Genomic DNA, 20,694 nt, shown 5'->3' with positions numbered 1-20,694 from the left:
GTCTACCAAATCCTGTTCGATTTTAGGATGCTGTATTCCTGAAAGGAATCCTAGACACGTAGTTTTGGAAATGAGGAGAACAGGCCCAAGAAGAGTGACTTGTTTAACTCCCTAAATGGTAGGAGAAGCAGCCCAAATCCCTTAACTCTGGATGCATCGGTCTTCCCATTAGGTCACATTTAGGAAAAAACAGGGCAGCTGTCCTTGAATCTTTGATGATCAGGCCTTCCTGCCGGCTTACCAAAAGTGCCCCATTCCCGTGACTTAGTGCCCGGATTCTTGTAGGTTCTACCTGCCCTGGGACGGAGCTCAGCCCAACAGGATTCAGGCGTCGCGAATCTTTTCTGGAGCCCTGGCAGGGCAGCCCACCAAGGTCTGCTTCTCTGAGGGACTGTAATCCTCCACACAGACCACAGCAGGGAGGTTGTCTACGTGGGAAAGACAACGCGATCTAGTGGAAAGGTGGCTTGAAGCTGATTTTGCAGGATATTTTACAAAAGGATTGAAGAAATGTCACAGGGCCATATCAAAGAATTGGGGTCCACTTCCCTGCTACTACTACCACGCCTTGGTCCAAGGCCAAGGGACAGAAGGGACAGTGATTCCAAGTGCTGGGAGTAGGTGTCCCTCATCCCCTCACCTCTACCGCAGTGTCCATCCCGTGAACTCCTGCCCAGTTCTAAAGCAAGAAAAGGATAAAGAGAAGACAGCTGTAATCCCGCCCTTGCCAACGGGGGCAGAGACAGGAAAACACTGTTCTGTAATCCTTTGTGTGATTAGGTTTTTACCCACAACTGGTGTGTCTTGGAAAAGAGATCACACATGATTTGTCATGCTGAGAAATGGCTCTCAGACATTTAGATTTTAAAGAACTTTTTTTTTTTTGAGCTGGAAGAAGAACTTAGATGACCAGTTTTTAATTGTGCTCAAAAAGACAGTAAAGATTGTACCATTCGTATTAGTGCCTCATTTCCTAAATGAAAGGAGATTGTAACACCAATTAGTAAGCAAGGACGTAATCACCCAGTAAAGGTTAGTTCTTTAAATGAATAAATTTAGCTTTTGGAAAAATTCAGTCTATTTTCTTATTTTGCCTAATTTGGCTGCAGATGGGCCCTGGTCCTTAGTCCCGAGTTTGAGAGCCACTGTCCAGAGAACTAGACAGAACAGATAGTGAAGCAGGCAGATGACCCTGCAGGAGAAGACGTGGGTTCCAGCTGCTACACTTGTCCTCCTTTGTTCACTGTCCTAGATTGAGTCACACGTCTGCCCTGTGCCTTAGCCGTCCTCCTATCAAATGAAGGGGCTAGCATAGATGACCTCTGAAGCCCTTTCCAGCTTTAAAGTCTCTTGATTCCACGTTTATACTTATTGAAATCTAGGGCTTTCCCCTTTACTAAGTCGCCTAGCTGACACGGGATCACCCCCCCACTCCCTCAAGCTGAGTCATTTAGGCTGTAAACTTCACAGTCTTCTTTGCCCCCTCCATCTCAATAATTTCCTGTGTCCAGGAAATTAAAAAAAAAAATCTTTCTTCCTGTCCTGTCCGTTTATTCCTGTTACCATCCTAGGCAAATTTGGACTTCTGCTGTTGCCGAACCAGTCTTTCCTCCTCCAGTGCTTCCCACTTCAAACCCACCACCAACGTCATGCTTCCTAAGACATCCATTTCATCTTGTCATTTCTCTATTCAGATATCTATGATGGCTATCTAATGCTCATGGGGTAAATTCTCAACTCCTGTCTTCAACTGCTCGAAGTAAATCTCTCATTCTAGCTTGATTAGTTTCCATGTTTTCTCCATCAAACACTATACACCGTCCAATTCCAAGTCATTTGTGCTCATGTGATAATAATGCCTGAACTTCCTCCCTCTTAACTTTGCAGCTCTCACCCCATGTCCTCTGTGAGGGACTGCTGTAGCACATACTCCCTATTTTCAGCACTTTTACCTGTGCTTCATGCCACTGTTACCTGCTTCACAAATGTATGTCAGCTTACAGATATCTCCAGACCCACGGAAGCGTGTTTTGCATTATTTTTGTATCTCCCCTCAGTATCTAGCATACCTCCTGTATAACGTAGATGCTTAATGATTATCTGTCACTTCCAAAACAAATAAAATGTATGCTTCTCTCATTTCATCCTATCCCCATTTTCACTTTCTGTCCTATGTTCTAAATCCTCAGAGACTCTTCTCTTGGTAACTTTTAAGAAAATGTGTCTTAAAGTTTAGTGACAAGCAGAAAGAATGCCAGCAATCACAAATTTCCTCAAATATGCTCTTCTCTCTACTATGCATGTATTTGACATGGGCTTCTAGAACAAAGCTATCATCTGTGTGGCTTAACCATGGAGAAGAGTGACAGCAACTCTGGCAATTTAAAGTAAAAAAAGAAGAAAGAGCAGTATTAGGTTTGACCTACCAATTGCCCTAAAAAAGGACGGCCTTGCATCTCCTCAGATCACACCCTGCAGACCATCTCTCACAGGCTTAACTCCTACTTGCTCTTTTTAGAGGCCATTTTCAAGTTGGAGAAGGTGTAAAAACCATAAGAATAAAAATAGCACCAGAAACATAAGTACAAAGCCTAGACACCAGACTAGATTGTAAGAGAGAGAAGTTGTCAGAGAATGCAAATTCAGTTGATAAAGCAAATTCAACAAGTAGACAAATTGCTCTTCCCTTTTTTCAATGTCAGGCAAATAGCATCACCGTTAAAGTAGGTTTTCTTTCCCAATTAGACTGGCCTGCACTCAGGTAACCCAGGGACCAAAGCAACAGACAAGTTAGGACTAAAATTTGTCATGTGCTAGTTAAAGAAAGCATCCTTGGCCTGAGACAAGTGTGAGGATGGAGCCTGATTTACGGCTGTGAACTCATGGGACAATCGGAGTTACCAGCTGGGACTGCGGTGGGGAATACCAGTCCTTTTTTATGACATGCTCCTAAGGAATTATAAAAGAGAAAGAGCCAGTTTGAATCACCTAATTGCCAGAATTTAGAATCTAATAGCTATAATTATATTTCCTATATAGTTTATTTGGAGTATGGAGAATATGACAAGTAACATACAATTATATGGTAATTTAGAAACAGCTTGCCAATGTTAATGTTCATAACCCCAAATCAACCTTGCAGTTTTATATAAATAATCAAGGGAATTTGAACCAAGGCAGCTTGGAATTTTGGAACAAGTAGAAGACCCAGGTATTGTTCCTGTACACCAGAGACTTGCTATGGGACATTGCTGATATTATCAATCATGTAAATTTCAATGTTTTGCCATTTGAGCTATTATAACTGCCATATTAATATAGCTCCTAGCATACAGATTATATGTCCACTGACCAAATAGAGGAACAAATGAACAATTCTATTTCCCAAAAGGCTGTTGAGTACCTCTAAGGTGTTGCATTTATATTTCAGGTGGAACTAGTTTGTGCATGAGCAGATAAGCAGGTAGCCCTCTCTCAGGTGATGTTGTCATATCAATTGTCTACAAATATATATGTAACTTTGTTAAGCTGACAACACATCTTGGGGGTGATATTTAATTTCTATGTATAAATCTCACATTATTCAAAGAAATTTGATATAGATTAGATATATGGGAGAAACCACTTTTAATTTATGGGCTAACTATTCAGTGCTCAGGCCTACTGTGCTCTCTATTCAATTGCAATGGTAGTAAAGTCAAATGTCTACAGCCAAATGGCATGCTAGTAACAGGAAGTGGGCTCAAAGGGAGTTGTTGGAATCAGACAAGCACACTGTTACTAAGCTATTACTTAGCTCTAGTCAATAGTTGCTGCAACCTGAAAATGAAGAAAATAGGGTTACCACATCTTCTGATTATTTTTTTAAAGCTCCTGGAAATCTAGATAATTGGGTTAAAGTCACATAGTGTTTTAAAGTCACATAGTGTTTTCATGTTTTTTGAAAACTTGTATGGGAAAAAAAATCAACAACCACAAAAAAAGCCTCCATCTTCAGCAACTCTTATTTTAGTGACTCATCCAAAAGATGATGAAAGAACTACATACTTGTTTCTGTGTGTAGCATAATTTCCAAACCATTTGAGTCTCACTTTCCTTTGGCTCTAGGTTTCCTGTACTCAAAAGCTGACGTAATTGTCTCTTAGGTGTTAATTCTTGGGTAAGTGCTATAGATTGAATGTTTATGTCCCCCACCCAAATTCACATATTGAAACCTAATCCCCAAGGTGATGGTATTAGGTGTTAGGGCCTTTAAGATGTGATTAAGTCATGAAGGCAGAACTCTCATAAATGAAGTTAGTGTTCTTCTAAAAGAATCTCTACAGCAGTCTCCTCGCTCCTTCCACCAAGTGAGGGTACAGTGAAGTGGGCTCTCACCAGACACTGAATCTGCTGGTGCCATGATTTTGCCACTTCCCAGCCTCCAGAACTGTGAGAAATAAACGTCTCACTTAGTCTGTGGTATTTTGTTATAGCAGCCCCAAAGGGCTAAGAGAGTAAGTTACTTAACCTCTCTGTATGTGGCATACAGACTCTAAGATGACCCCCAATGACTCATGTCTCCTAGTATGGACACTTCTGTGTAACCTTCCCACGAGTGTAGGCAGGAGCTGCGACTTGCTTCTGACCAATGGAATATGTCACAGGGGTTGGGCTATCACATGCACAATTAGGTTACAAAAGATTGTGACTTTTGTCTTGTTGGCGGATTGTCTCACTTGCTGGCTTTGATGAAACAATTCATCCTGTTGGGGAGGCTCACGTGGCATAGAATTGAGGACATCCACTGGACAACAGTCAGCTAGGAATTGAGGCCCTCAATTCAATGTCCCAAAGGAACTGAATCTTACCAATGACTATGTACAGGAGATCAGAAGCAGATCCTTTCCCTCATCAGTCAGGCCTTCAGATGAGACCTAAGCCTTAGCCAACACCTTGATTGCAGCCCTACCTTAGCATACCTTACCATCATTAGCAGTAGATGACTAATATACTACACCTTACTTTTCCCATCTTTAAGATGGGAAAGATAATAACACTACCCAGCCCTACCTACCCCCAACATAGTCTATTGTGAGGCTTAAATGAGTTCACCATGTAAAGTGCTTAGAACAATACCTGGCACATATGAGCACTCAGTAATGGCAGGCATCTTTTCCTTAGGCAGATTCTAGAGGTGAACTCAGGCATCTTAGCCAGGAAGGTATAGGAGCAGAAGCTGAAAGGGCTGTTTCTGTACTGCTTCAAGCCCAAATGACAAATTGTGACATCGTGTTGGGCAGAGGAAAATTCATTTCCACCTGTGTACAAACATGGGGAAACTACCGAAGAGCCTGACAGAGGGACAGGGCTACCTATGGAAACCGGGGGGCAGGGGGGCCATGTCCTCATGGAGGGCACTGGGCATTGAAGAAGAACCAGTGCATAAGATCATCAGTGGATTTGTTCTTGAGCACATGTGACAAACTCTCTGGGAAAACCCAGAAGCAACTGAGCCAGACTGTGAGATAAGCCTGTGAAGGGTGGTGAGTCCTACCATCAAGATTTATAGCTAAATCCTTCTAGTAAGCCTTGGAGTACCAATCCAAATGGTCTAGAGGCGCGGTATGTTGTCTATATTGCTTATTCCCCCAGAACCTAGGGGATTATGATACAGATGATGTTAAATAAATGTGTGCTAAATGACATTTAGCATTTAGCTAAATAGTAGTAAATTGTTATTATTCAGTACTTTTAGATGGCAGAACAATTTTCACAGCCTGACCTTAAACACTGACAATAAAAGAAAGAGGATGCATAAGGACATTAGGCTAGACCCTCACCTGCCCACAGCTACCTTGGCATATTTCTGGGAGCAGAGGAAAGCTGGTCCTCAGGATCAATGGATTATCTTCCACTCCAGTGAAATATCTGAAATGACCACGCCAGTTAATTTATCTTGCTAAGACAGAACATTTCCCGAATAAATAAATTAACCAGCATTACTTCCATTTCTCTTTAGGTAGACAAACAATTCAGAATGTGTTCAGAATATAGAAGATGAGGCTGGAGGGAAGATGTGTGTAAGCAAATCAATAAGTGTGGGTTGATACTAGTGATCACTCAAGTAGGTCAGCAGGAAAGTAGGAAAGATTTGCAATAGGAAAAGTTCTATCACATAAATATTGAAAGATAAAATGCAGACTTAGGGGAGTTTTCCCAGTAAAAGAAGAGTTAGATGTCTTTCAGAGTGTAGATGAGAGAACAGTAAGACCTAGAAAGCAAGAGTGGGCCTTTCTAATTCTTTCTTCCAGAACTCAAAGGATTAAAGGTTAAGAGTCTTCTCCATTCCTATCAGCTTACAAAGCTGAAGCTAGTATCTGGCAAATGGCCTCCTGATTCCTCTCTGGACTGACTCTCCTTTGAAGAAAACAAGATTCTAACAGAGAATGTGTCTTCTTGTCTTCTTCAAGGTTGGGAAGGCTGAGGTCTACACAGCTGTGTGAAAGACAAGTCCTCTGGGTGGGACACCAGGTTATCAATGTGTTTCTTTCTTGACTATGAGGTCTTCTAGAATCACCTATTAAAAGATAAATAACCCTGGACTAGGCAGTGCTTTATTTAGAAGGATTATTGACAGTTGAAGGTCTGAAAAAGAAAGTCTGAAACATGGAACTAGGAGAGTCTCAGGGTCTCAGGATGGTGAAAAGATTAAAAAGAGAGGTGGAAGCCTCCAAATTTAGCTCTGAAAGTTTATATCTATATCCTGTTTGTTTCACCTGTGGACTCTGGTGAGAAGTTATATCTTTCACCCAACAATCCCAAGCCTAGGTCTGCATCTGTTTTTTTTTTCATATGAATTGCACATTAAGGTATGGTATAATCAGAACCGCATAGGGTACAATTCTGACATCCTCCTCCTAAATTTTCCTTGATGTTGCTGGGCAAGTCTTTTTCCATGTAGAAGTTTTATTGACTTTCTGGACACAAAGGAAGAACTCAAGTGAATTACCCTTGATATCCTTCTCATGGAAATCCTGGAACTAGCTTCACTGGCATTTTATGTTCCCTAAGGCATTATGGATTTTCATATCACCCATATTTTGTAAGTAGAATGGACGGTAAAATCAATTTCTGAGCCAGGACCCGAGACTAGGACCTGACTACCACACACTGTGATTTAATTAACAAGATGTTGAAAACAAACACACATAAAAAATTAAATTAACCCTAAATTGACTTGCAGTTCACTTATCAGAAGCTTAATTTCATTTCCAACCTGAAATGGAAAGATCTAGAGCAAGCCCACATAGGTCATTCATTAAAGCCTATATCACCACAACTCAGATGCCTCATCATCTTTTTCAGGTGCCTAATCTGTGTCCAGAGTTAAACTAGCCACACCCCGATTCTGCTTGCCTGCTGCTCCGCCTATCTTATGCAGAGAAACATGACAAAAAGTGTACGCTTCTATCTCTCCCCTTCCTAGTGAGGTCACACAATAATGTTCCTTGGAGAAACAGAACTTACTGATGCCTCAGCACTAGAATAACTTTCAGTTGCTTCCCACACTTGATTAAATGCTTTCAATGTTTGTTAAAGAACGTAAACGTGAAATAGAGGAAAGCAGGCTTTAGAAAGAGACAGAAGAAAATACAGTTAACCATGGAAAAACATGGGTTTGAATTGCGTGGGTCCACTTGTATGCAGATTTCTTTCAATAAATATAGTACTACAGGATCTGGGGTTTGTTTAATCCAACGCAGATGTGAAACCGTGGATGCAGCAGGCCGACTCTGCGATTTGATCATCCTCGCATTTTGGTATCCACAGAGGGTCCTGGAAGCATTCCCGCATGGATACCAAGGGACAACTGTAGTACTTTTCAGGGCTGCCCATAATGCAAAGTGCATCAAAGTAAATGCACCTGATCTAATTGTTGTACAAGCTTATAGTTAAGAGGACCCTGGCTTGGCATAATATAAACATCAACATTAAATCATCCTTGAGTTTGACCTAGATGTCTGAGAAGATATGGACCAACTGTCTGACACCTGTACCACTTTGAGGCAGCACTTCACGTGAAAAAGAGCAACATACCATGTGGAAGTGATGCCTCCTTTTTCAGAGTGTTTAGATGGTTTTCTTTCTGGAGTTGTACACCTCACAACCAGCAATTCCGAATGAGGTGGCCAGTATGCCCTACCTCAGTATAGCACTACACATTATATACTATACAGGCTAATGAAAAATAGAATTTCTTTACTGATAAGTGATATTATACCTTCTCAGCATGGCAATGAAATCAGCGTTTCAAACTTTGTACATGGAGAGAAGAGGCAAAGGAATTACCTATTTGGGAGATTTTGGTGATGAAAAGATTAAGAACTAGGTCCTAGGGCTTCCCTGGTGGCGCAGTGGTTAAGAATCCACCTGCCAATGCAGGGGACACGGGTTCGAGCCCTGGGCCGGGAAGATCCCACATGTCGCGGAGCAACTAAGCCCGTGCGCCACAACTACTGAGCCTGCGCTCTAGAGCCCGAGAGCCACAACTACTGAGCCCGCGAGCCACAACTACTGAAGCCTGTGCGCCTAGAGCCCATACTCTGCAACGAGAAGCCACCGCAATAAGCCCACGCACCGCAACGAAGTGTAGCCCCTGCTCACCGCAATTAGAGAAAGCCCGTGTGCAGCAATGAAGACGCAACACAGCCAAAAATAAAATAATAAATTAATTAAATTTTAAAAAAGCAGAATGGAAAAATAGCAAATTATTAAAAAAAAAAAAAGAACTAGGTCCTAAATCCATTCTATAGGCATCAAGGATTTGTGGGTTAAGGACAAGGGGGTTCAGTGGAACGAGAAAGATACCTATGGTGATTGTGGGTTTAAGTAGATCCTGGAAGGGGAAACAAACCAAACGCTTTCTTCATATTTTTTACAGTGGTGCCTAGATTGAAGTCAATTAGAAAGGTAGTTTAGTTTCTAATTTTAGATTGAAAGACACGTCAAAAAGTCATGAGATTATAACAATGTTTTACTGTGTTTGTGATTTAGAGACCAATGGCTTTCAGTGTCCCATTTCATTCATAAATCCATTTAAATAATAAAGCATTTCATAAAAGGCTTCTACGATAAACCACACAGGAAAGGAACTACTTACTTTATTTTAATACAGGAAAAAGATCGTGTTTGGAAATGAGGCATTTAAGCTTAAAAAAAAAATCCCACATCTCTCGCAGAAGTCAGTCCAAATTGCTTACTGATAGTTTCTGCAATTTGCCCTGATTAATATTAGTTAAATATGTGATTAATATTAACAGCAACTTTAGACTCAGAATGAGCTGCTGAAGTTGCTAAAATCAAGGAATTTACTGTCATTCAGAAGTGTTGGAGGCAAGGAGAGAAAAGCAAGGCTATTAGAGGCAGTGCCTGAAATACAACCACTTTACAGATGCCTGCTCACAGGAGGAGGCAGGGCCAGGGCCAAGCTTCTGTCCCGTGAGCTCTGAGAAGCCTTGCCCTGCTCTAACCTCCCCCAGCCTGTTTGCCTCTGGCTGCATGACCTGCTCTCCCGCGCCAGCTCTTTCTGGCATGGCTGTTGCTTGCTGCCTCCTTCTCTGGCCCGAGCCAGGCTGGCCCTGGTCCACTGGCTTGGTGGTGATCCTCTGCCTGTGGCTCTGACCCTCTTGCCCAGACCCTTGTGCTCCCTGACTTCCTTAGGAATGAAGAACGGAGGCATACTAAAAACCCGAAGACTATATACACTGGGAGGATTTTTTAAAATAAAAGTGACTCCATTATAAGAGGACTATGTAGCATAAAACTATTAAGTACTCTGTAATAAGATCCTATATATGTATCTACTATCTTCCCCTATGAATACATTTGCATTTTCAAGAGTTTGAGGCAAGATTACATGAAATAAAATTTGTGCAATAGGTATAGTCATTCTAAATAGAAGAGAAAGAGCTCTAAAACAAGAAGGCAAAGAACATTTCTAAGAACAGACTGCAACAATGACAGAAATTTACAGAGGTCTATGGTTTGTACGGAACACCTTAAATATTTTAGGTTAATGTAAGAGTATGAGGTAAATCTGTGATAATAATGGCTCAGAAGCTCAGGACTTCATAAGTTAAGATCAAACTAGAACTAGCTTAGAGGTGGAGCATTAACTTTTTTTTTTTTTTCTGCGGTACGTGGGCCTCTCACTGTTGTGGCCTCTCCCGTTGCAGAGCACAGGCTCCGGATGCACAGGCTCAGCGGCCATGGCTCACAGGCTCATGTGGGATCTTCCCGGACCAGGGCACGAACCCATGTGCCCTGCATCGGCAGGCAGACTCTCAACCACTGCGCCACCAGGGAAGCCCTGGAGCATTAACATTTAAATCAGTAGACTTTGGGTAAAGCAGATTACTCTCTTTAATGTGGGTGGGCCGCATCCAATCAGTTGAAGGTCTTAATAGAAAAAGACTGACCTCTTAGGGACAAAGGGAATTCAGTCAGCAGATAGCCTTTGGTCTTGAACTGCAACTCCTCCCTGGGTCTCCATCTTGCTGGCCTACTTTGCAGATTTTGGCCTTGCCAACCTCCAAAATTGCATGAGGCAATTCCTTAAAATAAATCTCTCTCTGTTATATATATCAGAAGAGATATAGATCAGAAGAGATTATATATATATAATTTCTTATCTATATTTCATATGGATACAATTTGTATGGTAAATTATATATGTACAATGTTATATATTAGATAAAAATTTAATATATTTTTATTAAAAATTTTTTTTTAATATACATATGTCTCCTGTTGGTTTTGTCTCTCTGGAGAATCCTGACTAGTACAACTGACTTTTTATCCTATTTGATCAGTATAATCTGAATAGCCTCAAGAAGTAATGCCTAGTAGACTTCATTGTTGTTGATCTGCTTTCATAATGTGTTATTATGTATTAAACACCACAGGAAATAGTTTGTTTAAAGTCAGAAATAAATTTTATTTAAAAAATTAGGCATTTCTGCTATGGAGCAAGTAATTGCGTGAATACTGACCAATGTTCTTTTCTTTGGGTTAACAAGTGTTTATTAATTGCATGCTTTTCTTTCCTCCCAGCCATTCAAGTGACGATTATGGTTTTAAACATTCTGATGGTTTTAGTTGCGACTATGAGTGTCCCAGTTGTAGTTTAGACAACAGAGCAGACCCACTGATGATGCCATCATTCTATCAGGAACTTGTTTCCCAGGTGATGCTCACCTTTATGCTTGCACTGCAGCTTCCCTTCTACTCTTGGAAGTAAACAAAAGGAGGGAGCAGGAGTGGGGATACGAGGAAGAGTTTGTCCTGGACAGTTGGTGGGAGGTTGGGCGGAGTATATTCTACGCTTGACCCAGGCAATACAAGTGCTTTTAAATTCCCCACCCCTTGCCACAGGCTGTGACAAAACAGGCAGGAGCAGAACCAGGCAAAGGCAACTTGTGATTTCCTATTACCTCTTCCCTCCCCTCTGCACTCATCACTTTGTAATGACCTCTGGGTTCAAAAACATGTGAGTTCCTTCCCAGAGCTGATATTCTCCCAGTTCCTCTGGTTGGTGCAAGACTTTCCCTTGGTTCCCAAACAGCCCTGTCTTCCCTGAGCACCTGTGTGCACACTGTCTCTTGTCCAGGGCTCAGGGGGATGGACAGGCAGGTTAAGTGGAAAATGTGGACAAAATAATAGATAACTGATTATTTACAGGCACACGTCAGAGATATTGCAGGTTGGGTTCCAGACCATTAGTAAAACAAATATTGCAATAAAACGAGTCACAAGAATGTTCTGGTTTCCCAGGGCACATAATCATGATGTTTACACTAGACTGTAGCCTGTTAAGTGTGCAACAGCATTATGCCTAAAAATACAATATACAAACCTTAACTTAAAAATACTTTATTGCTTAAAAATGCCAGCCATCATCTGTGCCTTCAGGGAGCAGTAATCTTTGTGCTGGTGGAGGGTCTTGCCTCCATGCGGATGGCTGCTGACTGATCAGGGTGACTGGTGGCTGCTGAAGCCTGGGATGACTGAAGCAACTTCTTAAAATAAACAAGAAATGAAGTTTGCTGCATCGATTGACTCTTCCTTTCAGGGACAATTTCTCTGTAGCATGCGATGATCTTTGATATCATTTTTCCCACAGTTGGACTTCTTTCAAAATTGGAGTCAATCCTCTCCAACCCCACGCCCCTTTATCAACTGATTTTATGTAATATTTTAAAGCCTTTGTTGTCATTTCGACAATCTTCCCAGCATCTTCACCAGGAGCAGATTCCACCTCAAGAAACCACTTTCTTTGCATGCAGAGCAGCACACTCATTATTTCTTGTGGAATGTATCGCCATAAACCTTCAGTTTGTAAAAAATGCAGTATCTGCAAAGCGCAATAAAGTGAAGTATGCCTGTGATATGTTTTCAGACTTTTGATTCATTGCAATTGCACTAATCCCTTATTATCAAGGAACTTTTGTGTAGGTCACAGTATTTAACCATGTCCACAGAATGCAAGAGTATCTTTTAAAATATTAGTAGGGTTGTTTGTAGAGTGACCTTATATTTTATCATTCACACCAGAACTCTTCTGAGAGTAAAAGGAGGCACTGTTAGTAATTATTCAAGACAAAACAGCATGTGCAGACCTCTGGTTACCAGGCACTAACTTTTCTTGCTTTCTCCACTGTTGGCCAAATTTCTCTTAATAATACCATAAGCTGCTCTATGAGAAGGAGGTATTCTGGTTCTTTTATATCTAAGCACCCAACTGTGTTTTGCTAAGAACTGTTCAAATAAAAGACAAATTGTAATTATCAAAGCCTATATGGGCAAAACATCTTCCAGTGGACTTAGTGGTATTCACAGACCAGGGTTCTGACCCAGAAACCAGTCTTTACCTAGAAAAGCTCAGGCAGGGTGAAATTACACTTAAATATAGTTAGGAACCCGGCAGAGAAGTTGGGAGTAAATAGGAAAGCCCACCATGCATGGGTCAGCTCCTTTCCAGGCAGCTCTCATCATTTAAATCTATGGACCTCACTTTCTGTTTGGGGAGAGTCCACGGGGTAGCCCAATCAAATCAAAAGATGGAATAAAGTTACCTTTAATTTCATGAGAAATAGCATATCACACTTCTAGAAGGAATGGGGGGTTGGAGAGCATGTCAGGGAATCAAACTCATGATGATATTGAGATTCAGCCTCAAAGATACTGGGAATTTCTGTCTTAAACAATACAGAAAAAAGAGAGACTGCTTCCTTTTTTAGTCTCTGGTCTCTTTCACAACCTTGACGTTTAGGGGATTGTTTAACTTGTGAAATGCCTTTTGTACAATCTGCCCTGGAGGCATTTTGTTTATGGTCTGGTACTGTGCCGGCTTTTTAACAAATCAATCTTTTTAAAAAACTTTTCTCCCTTCCTTCCTTCCTTCCTTCCTCCCTTCCTTCCTTCCTTCCTTCCTTCCTTCCTTCCTTCCTTCCTTTCTCTCTCTCTCTGTCTCTCTCTTTCTTTCTTTTCATCTGTCTAACATGAAATTACTGGCTGTTTTCTGTCTGCAGCCTTTTCTCCCTCCCCAGCCCTGTTCTGGCTTCTCCCCCATCTCCACTCTCCAAGTTGACTACAAGACCAATAGATTAAGAGTAAACCTGTATTTATTTAACAGTAATTGAATAAAAGTTTCTTCCACTAAGTTATACATAAAGATATGCTTGTCAATATTTTATTAAAAGCATCTTATGTAAAGAAAATTCTGATCATAAGAATTTTCAGCAATAAGCAGTGGGTTTGGTTATATAGCAAAATGTATAAGCTTCAGAAACAGGGACTAGCCTTTTAATTTAGTCAGTTCCCAAAATGTCATTCTGATTCTTATTGGATTTTTCTTTGCCTGCTATGTCAGCCAATTAACTTCCATTAAGATATATTCTGAGCAAAGTGTTTTTGTTTTTGTTTTCACTGCAAATAGTATGTCAATTGATAACCACTGGAATTTAAATAAGCTAAGTCTATTTTCAGATATGTTTTACTACTAACAGTGCACTGGGAAATTCTTTGAGATTTTAAACAATCTGTCGGTAAAAGAGAGAGACAAATAACAGCATTACAACGTATTCTTCAAATGTATGGACATAACTGTGGAAAATTATTTTCTAAAGATGCTACTATATTTTAGCTATTGATAAAGAAAGTTTTTCTTTATTTGACTTGCCTGTTTAGAAGACATCTGCAACTTATTTACGTATTTGGTTGTTTGCTCACTCTGTACTTTTTCTTTCTGGAGGACCACCACATTTACCCACTCCTCATTCATCCAAGTTCAAGGTAGCATGTACCTAAGCCAGATCAGTTGGGAGATCCCAACTTCATTCTCCTGCACACAGCAAACTGTTCAAGGATGCGAAAGTAATTCTAATTGTCAAGAGGAGAGGTGCTCCCTTTCACTGGGACGTGCAGCCATAAGGATAATGGAGCCTGGAGTGGCCAGGTGTCATCTTTGCCAGCACTTGGAAAGAGGCTGACTAAGAATGAGGACAGCACAGCCAGAGATGGAGTAACGAGCCTGATGACAGTGCATGTTCTTCTGCATCTGTTCACAGCCAACCTGTAATAGCCTGTCTGGTTACTTAAGACAACAAATTCTTTCCTTTTTTTTTTTACCACTTAAAGTGGTTTAAGATCGATTTCCAACCTAATTTTGAGAAAGTTCCAATGTACCATTAATTTTTTTTTTTTTTTTTTTTTTGCGGTACACGGGCCTCTCACTGTTGTGGTCTCTCCCGTTGCGGAGCACAGGCTTTGGACGCATAGGCTCAGTGGCCATGGCTCACGGGCCCAGCCGCTCCGTGGCATGTGGGATCTTCCCAGACCGGGGCACGAACCCGCGTCCCCTGCATCGGCAGGCGGACTCTCAACCACTGCGCCACCAGGGAAGCCCCTGTACCATTAATTTTTAATTGAAATGCAAAGTCACACAGTCATGTTTGTTTTACGACAGAATATAATTTTTATTTCTTTTTGCACCCCCAACTCCAGTGGGAAGCTTACCAGTTTGCTAAGGGCAGAACTGTGATATATTTGAACTGTGATATGGAGTACAGATCACTATAAGAAATCTCAACAAACCTAAATATCGACATTTTTTTTCTAGATTTTTTACTGATTATTTTCAATAGTTGTTTTATTCTTCCCAACTTGAAGGCAGCTAGAGAGAATTGAGAAGACATAATGCCATAGATTATACTTGATCAAAGATCAGGAATCCCGCTGTTGCCACGTATTAATTTAAAATGTCTTAGGCTGAAATGAGGACCCTTGAAAAACGAGCAATAAGTGCAGAGACCCAGACAGAGTCCATGTTAACTTTAATTACTTAAAAGCCTCTTTTGTCTGGATTTAGCTTAGCATATGTCACACCTGGTGACCAGTCACTCTTATGGAGAGGACAGTCAGGTCACCACATTAATCAACCATTGTATGAGCTTTGTTCTTAACCTTGCCAACTTGTTGTGACTGTGCAATTTATACTTCAGGGAAATTTTGGTTTGTCATTTTTACTCAGTTAACTTACCCATGAAGTTTGTCATTATAACTTGAATTCTCTGGATCTAATACCTTTAAAAATAGAAGCAAAAATCTCAGGGTCCTAATTCTGTCGAATGAGTCACTTTTTGTTTCTGCCAATGACCCCCCTGGGAATCGGTCTAAGGTCTAAATCCTATAAGAGTCATGGATGAATTTCCTAATGGCTTAATGCAGGAGGTGTGGAAATCTGTGGCTTGGGAACAACTTGTGAGTTGCAGAAAGAAAGGAAACATTCCTTCCCCAACCACCCAACACTTTAGCATCAAAAGGACAGTCTCATGCACAGAATATAGAGCACCTTTATGAAATAAATGTTAGCAAATCACTTTACTCTGAGCCTTAATTTCTCTTTTATAAAAATGACAATACACTTTCTAAGCATGTTTGTCGTGGAGAATAAATGAAGAGTCAGTATACATGTGGAAATTTAGAAATTAAGTTTAGAAATTAAGGCTCAACAAATGTGTCCTTCCTTTGGGATCTGGTCCCATTTTCCTCTCCAATCTTACCTTTCATCATCACCTGCCCTCATCCCAAACTCTATACTTAACCCTAAATGCTATCCGGTATCTGTTGCTTCAGGAAGCTTTGCAAAAGCTATTCACTCTGACCCAGCATTTTCCCCTTTCCCCAAACCCTGATGAAACCTGGCTAATCCCCCCTCATTGTTCAGGTTCCAGTTCTTATCCTACTTTTTTACTCTCCCCAAACTAGATTTGGGTATTTCTTCTATTACAGAACTTCATATATGATGTGGTACTTGTCTGTTTTTTTATTTGTTCTCTTCACTAGCAGGGTTTTGCATATCAAACCTGGTATTATGTGAAGGATACCTCGGCAGTTTTCAAATTGGATAATTATAAACCTAAAATCTGGCTAAAAGAAGTAAATGAATATGACATGAAAAGTTTAATGTTGAATTCTTCATAAATAATATTCCATATTCTCAACTTTTTCTTGTATGATCATCTGAACCCAGATGAAGAATCGAACTTGAAAATAAGGATCATAACTTAGTAATAACTACCATATTAGTAATGTTTCTTCCTGATTAGAAAGGGACGCTATTGTATATGGTCTTTAAAACTGAAATATTTCCACCTTATCTATTTGAAACAATGTTTCAGAAGATAACAGTTGTGTCTAGTCAAGTGGGCTAAACTTATTTGATCAGCATGTGCATAAAAGTGTGCTGGGGTAGGAGGGAAACAAAGAAGATTTCTTCTGTAATCCATACGGTCTTTAATGACCCCTGGAGGGGGGAGGCCATGCACCTGGCATATTAAAGAACAGATCAAAAATTGAAAATAGCCCAAAGAATCCTATATTTTTTGCTTCCAGGGGCTCCAACAGTTAACCACATTTTCAGGTCTTATGCCTTTCTGGTTGCAATTTGACTGTTAATTTTCTCTAAATCAACCTTCTCTGTGAATATGGAAAAAACTGATTAGGTTTGTTTTTTAGGTATGCTACATAGTGATTTGAAATTTGCATCTGTTATGAAATGATCACACAGTAAGTCTAGTAATCCTCTATCCTCATACAAAGTTATTCGAATATTATCGATCATATTCCTTATGCTCTATATTACATCCTGGTGGCTTATTTATTTTCTAACTGAAGATTTGTGCCTCTTAATCCCTTTCATTTATTTTGCCCTCCCCAACCCTCCCCTCCCCTCTGGCAATCACCTGTTTTTTCTCATCTATGAGTCTATTTTCATTTTGTTTTGGGCCAACCCAGAAGGGAGCTCTGGTGGATAGATTGGCTGAAGAGGAGTTCCACATTGGAGAGAGATGGCGATTGCCGTGCCCAAGCAGTGCCTGAGAGCTGTCCAGGCTCCTGAAGTTACCAGAGCTGGAGGATGTCAGCTCACTGAACTTCTCCACCTGAAGGGCAGGTTCTTTGTATCTGTGTGGCACATCTCGGCTGTCCTATTAGTAATGAGATATATCTTAACTTTTATGTTTAACTCCTTCAAAAGTGCCTTTAAAGATTTCTTTTGTAGTCTGCACTATCCTTACCAACTATAGGGACACTGTGAACATATTGAATAGTAAAAGAGTAAAGGCTGTCGGGCTCCTGAACTCAACCCACTTGAGAGTCATATCTGAGTGTCCCAGGGGCCATAGTTTTTACTGGAAAGCTTTGCATGAGATGATGAGGTACATTTATGACACAAACTCGTATTTCTCAACTGGAGGAAATAAAGCAACACTGTTCAAAACGGTAATATGTACTAAACCATCTCACGGATAACTGTGGCAAAGCTGAGGTTATTACAAAAAGATGTTTGATGTAGTACCAGGGACATTTCATGCCTCTCTTCAGTTCTGTGACATCGGTTTGGATTCTGATATTCTTGCTTCCTCTTTCCCTGCTTCCCTATCCATCCATTCTCTGCGCACGACTTGATAGATAGATACTCCATTTTATATCATCTCTACCTAGGAACATGGAACAATCAGTTCTGTCCAGGGAAACCAGGGGAGCAAGAAAGAGAAGATGACATTTAGAGAAGGAAGGAGACATTTGCAAGGCAAGGGGGAAGGGCATGTCAAACAGGTAAAACAACAGCAGTAAAGTCTGGGCCACAGGGAAGTCCAAGATATACTCAGGAAATAGCTCTTCATCTAGTGTGATAGAGAGAGAGAGAGAGAGAGAGAGAGAGAGAGAGTATGTATTGTCTGGAGGGGAAGGGGGAAAAGGAAGAATGGCCAGAATGAAATCATAGAGAGTGGCTGGAAGACCTTATTTGGTTCTCATAGATTTGAATTAATATCTTAAAAAAGCTTTTTTATGCTACCCTGTGGATGACAAGTAGAAGCTTTTCCATGATAGATCTGCACTGCCCAATACAGCAGCCTCTAGCCACACGTGGTTGTTTATTTTAAACTTAAATTAACCAAAACTAAAATAAATTTAAAATGTTGTTCCCAAGTCATGTTAGCTACATTTCAAGCACTCAATAGCCACATGTGGCTGGTGGCTACTATATTGGATGGTGCAGATATAAAACATTTAGATCATCACAGAACATTCTGTTGGGCAGCACTGAATGGACAGCTCACATCTCAGCTTTCTGCAGTACCACTTCTGCCCTGAAGAAGACACAGAACCTTGGCAAAGAAACTTAATGAGGAATTAATTGGGCTATGCCCAATAACTGGACATGAGCTCTGCTGCAAAGTAGTGAGAGATTTGCTTCTCATCTTCTGAAAAAAATCAGACTCTTGCCATGCAGAGAGCTATGATAATCCCTGGCTTTCATTTTGAAAACAAATGCAAAGGCTAATTGGGAGAAAGTATCATAAGACGAAGACTCCAGAGTCAGACTGCTGGGCTCAAATCTGGCCTTGCTTCTTACTAGGTGGGATCCCTTGAAAAAATAACTCAACCTCCTGAAGCCTTTGTTACTTCATCTGTGAAATAAATTTTGTTAAAGAAAAGATTTTCATGACACTTGTTAAAGCAATAAGGCAGACTTTATTAAGCGTTATAGTGATAGGTCTAGGGACTGTTGAGATGGGGCTTTGCTGTAGGGGAGAGATTGGGCTCAACTCTGAACACAACTAGGAAATGTGAGGATCTATAGCCAAGGAACAGGGTGGGGGCATGTGTAGATGAAAAATTACTAAGTGGAAACACCAGGTGTAAGGGGGGATGCTGGCTAAACCAACCTAACAGGGCTCTTGCTAAAGGCAGCCTGGGATGACCAGGCATCACCTGGGGGATGGTGGAGGATGAGGAACACAATTAGATATCAAAGGCAATCAGGTATGGAGGGTGGGGGATTCTAGGTAAACCAACATAGCAGGGTTCTTGCTAAAACTGGGCCATGCAAAGAAGGATACAGAAGTTCAAAATGTGAGATCTAGTTGGGAAGAGGAGTTAGAGGAGCCTGACTAAAGTTCGGTCAAGGAGAGACTCTTTGCCAATATGGCAACAGTACCTTCCCACAGGGCTGTTATAAAGCTGACATAAGTAAATATATGTAAAGAATTACAATAGTACCTTGTGGATAATACAAGCTTTTAGTGCTCATTAATATCATTAACCAGCTCATCTTCTTGTCACATTGGCACTACACAGCACTGGCTTTAGAAGGAGAGCCTAGACAGAGCTGGTTTTATATGTGTGAACATGTCCTATTACACAATAAGCACTCAATACCCATTTATTACTGTCGTTGTTATCTTTCAAATGGCTGTATTACCAGAGGCTATTAGCAGTATTCGCAAAGGGTTGGAAAGTCAGTTTATGGAATATAAGTTTTGATACAGAAACTGGTAATGCTAGAAATTTATAATCCCAAAAATTGCTTTGTTCCTCAAAATACACAGTACCAAACTGTTTAACGTCCTTTGACTCCCCCCCCCCTTTTCAAAACTTCTAGCATACAGATTCTACAAGGAAAGTCAACTATGTACCAGTATCCCTCTTAAGGACAAGTTTGGTTAAGCAGAGGTCATGGGTTGTTACTTTCTGGTGTCCCCTGAGAGTGGGTTGATGCTGCTTGATGCCATTCACTTTTCTGATCACACTAGAACACATGTTAAGTACAAGAATAGTATGTTAGGTAGAAATGTTTTAAAAACTTAGGGATAAATAAGCCTCAAAAACAAACCTTTTTTCCTGCAAAACTCTATGACAGAGACTTCCACTTTTTGGCAAGATGGAAGAACAAAGGCAGGATTTATTCTCCTGTATGAAACAAACAAACAATAAAGTCAAATATATAAAACAATGGTTTCCTAGACAGCAGACATCAGGCAATGCCAGAGAGTAATCCTTCCGAGACAAGTAAGGTGAGCCCTGTGATTGCCTCAGTCATTGATACATGTAACAATATGGATGAATCTTCAAATAGTTATGCTTAGTGGAAGAAGCCAGACAAAAAAAGTGTGTACACTCTGGACTTACGATCTATTAGCTGTGAGATACCTTATCCCATGCCTTTCCTCTAACTTTCCCTTCACCTTCCAGCCCTAATAGAAATCTGGATCTTCCCTTACAAATAGTCTCCTTTAGAGAGCACAGCATGGGAGCCATTGCTTCTACCCCAAGAACCTCAGAGCATGAAGATAGCCACTTGTAAGC

The sequence above is a fragment of the Mesoplodon mirus genome (assembly GCF_964341445.2).
Source record: "Mesoplodon mirus genome assembly, chromosome: 10".
Classification (NCBI taxonomy): domain Eukaryota; kingdom Metazoa; phylum Chordata; class Mammalia; order Artiodactyla; family Ziphiidae; genus Mesoplodon; species Mesoplodon mirus.
This window is presented reverse-complemented; position numbering follows the sequence as displayed.